Here is a 2401-nt window from a genome sequence, read left to right as displayed (position 1 = left end):
TTTTTGTATTTAGTTCAGAGTCTACAGGGTCTCACCACACAGATCGGACTCATAGTGATCTTCCTGTTTTCAGTCTCCCAAGCGCTGAGATTACAAGTGCACGCCACCACACCCCGTCTCAGTCGCCCTCTCAGGGTGCCCCGAGGATGGAACCCCAGCTGCTGCATCTGCCTAAGCAGGTGCTTTAGACCACTGAGCTATCTCGCCTGCCCAATGCCATCAGTCTTGAAGGAGGATGAGATAGACTAGATAAATTTAGGGCTAAGAAAACTTTTTGGTCAACTTTTTTTTTTCCATAATTTTATTGAGAAGCAAATAGCAATGAGACAGTTTCAAATCAAATTGTTAGGATAGTTTTAACAACTTTTCTTAAATGATCAACACACCTATATCTTCATTTTAAAGGTAATATGGGGTACAAAATGGCACACAAGTTTTGTCTAGCTTTTAGTTACCTGCTGGGCATCTGTAAGCCCAAGTGAAGAGTCAAGAGTTTTAGCAAAAGCTCCTCTGACTGCCTCGGAAGAGAACACCAATCACGTTTTTAATGAGTAACAAGCAGGTTAAGGGACTAAAAGTTTATTTGTCCTGTCTTATGCTGGCCTCTGACAGCATCATGATGACTTTTTATGTATTAAAAAAAAAAATTCTGTTATCGGTGAAGTTTCAGAAAGAGGCAACAATAGATGTATGGGCTCAGTATCTTATTTCTATACTCTTAAGGTTTAAGGTTGTATTTTTTTTTGTTGCCACAATAATCATACATTTTATTACCCAATTTCCAAAGAGCACAGTCCATCAATGAAGAGGAAACTGTTTTAATAAGTTATAATTTACCGTAGTGTGAGACTTTACTCCACCAGATCCTCAATAAAAACAAAGCTAAGGCCTTCACAGGAGAGAACAGTGATGAATCATAACGAAAATAGGAGCTGGTATTTGTGTCCACGGTTTACTTTCATATTTAATTTGAATTATAAAATATCTTATTAAGGTTGTATTTTAGATAAGTTTCTGATAGCTTTTTTGCATGGGAAAATGCACGTAAAAGCAACTGAGAATAAAGAACAAATAACATAATCGCAGTTCGATCAGAATATACTACACAAGGGGCCGGGGAGATGGCTCAGTAGGCTAAGTGCTTGACTGGCAAATGCAAGGATCTGAGTTCAATCCCCGGTTCCGCCAAAAAAAAAAAAAAAAGAATATACTGTACAAGGCAAATATATTTCACTGTCAACTTTGCCGTATGAAACACCACAACTCCAACATTAACTTTAAGTCGTTAGTAATACTAATTTAGTTTGGATTATGCTAGCACACCTTACTGGTCTTTCAAACTTAATGATTTATCTCCGACATACCAAACACCACAAAAAAGCAGGAATTTGAGGAAAAGTTCCCCTTTTGTTGTACTGTTTGGCTTCAAAGCACCGAGGGTTAAATGAGTTGCGCCTCCACCACTATTGCACTTCTCAACAAAGTATTTGGTAAAGAATAATTGGGAAGTATCTATTTATGTGGAGACCAGAAAAACACTTTTCTTAGGTCTGTATTCCTAAATCTGTGTCACCAAAGGCAACGACAATCTCTGTCCCACAGCCAGAGCAACCTGGAGGTGCGTGACCAACACCACCATCCTGCATGCAGTCACTGCCTAGCTTGTCTTACGGCTTCTAGGCGTGTACACCTGTCTGCGTCATTTCTGGGGCATAAAAGTCTTTCTAAACAAGGTAAGAATGCAAAATGAATCAGAAAAAGCAAAGTTTACAATAATGCCTACTTGTAACTGTTAACCTAAAATGAGTTTTGTGACCCCCAAGTTGTCCTCTACCTTAAAAAAAACCTATTTCTGCTTTAGGTTTATTTTTAAATTTCCTTAAATTGAGAGCCGTTTCCCCAGGCACACAGAGCTCGGGGTCCAGCCATTCCTCGCCCCGCTCGGGTCGCACGCAGGGGTGCGGAGTCCACCCAGCGCCCCCACCGAGCTCTGCGGCTCAAGCCCTTCACTGTGCACTTCCTTATTCCTGCACCCCATTGTGCAGTGCGGATGCCTCGTCCGGCAAAGCTATCATCGGCTCACACACTCTGGCAAGCCGGTTCCACTCCCACCCGCCCTGGTGTCCCACAGCGACCCACCTCGCCGATCGCCCCACTTCCAGCCACTGCCACCTCGCGGCTGCTCGCAAGTCCTCTCCAACGCTAGCTGGGAGCACAGGCCACGCCCCTCTAAAGGCCCTTCAGGCCCCTCCCTCTCCGCAAGTAAGGCCACGCCCTTCTTGGAACTCGTGGCCCCGCCCCTCCCAGGCCAGGTCTGCGCAGCGGCGGAAGTGGCGGGGGCGGAGCGCACGACGGGGGCGGAGCCGGCCCTTGGCTCACCGGGCCCGCGGCCCCGCCCACC

The 2401-nt window shown here is 45.1% G+C and overlaps 1 protein-coding gene across 3 annotated transcripts in view; it reads right to left on the bottom strand.

Moving 5' to 3' along the window:
• Tpmt (thiopurine S-methyltransferase) overlaps positions 1–2202 on the bottom strand; it is a 17106-nt gene extending 14904 nt beyond the window's left edge. For 2 of the 3 annotated variants that reach the window (XM_004628331.2, XM_023712129.1), the window contains exon 1: positions 2140–2202. The gene's annotated coding sequence lies outside the window, so the exon portion shown is untranslated. Of the gene's footprint in view, positions 1–455; positions 515–2139 lie in introns of all 3 variants that reach the window. The other variant, XM_023712128.1, reaches the window with a different exon arrangement.
• Positions 2203–2401: the final 199 nt, after the last annotated feature.

Source organism: Octodon degus, unplaced genomic scaffold (assembly GCF_000260255.1).
Source record: "Octodon degus isolate 3935 unplaced genomic scaffold, OctDeg1.0 scaffold00023, whole genome shotgun sequence".
NCBI classification, from domain to species: Eukaryota; Metazoa; Chordata; class Mammalia; order Rodentia; family Octodontidae; genus Octodon; species Octodon degus.
The sequence above is the reverse complement of the archived record's forward strand: the minus strand, read 5'-3'. Positions and strand labels throughout refer to the sequence as shown.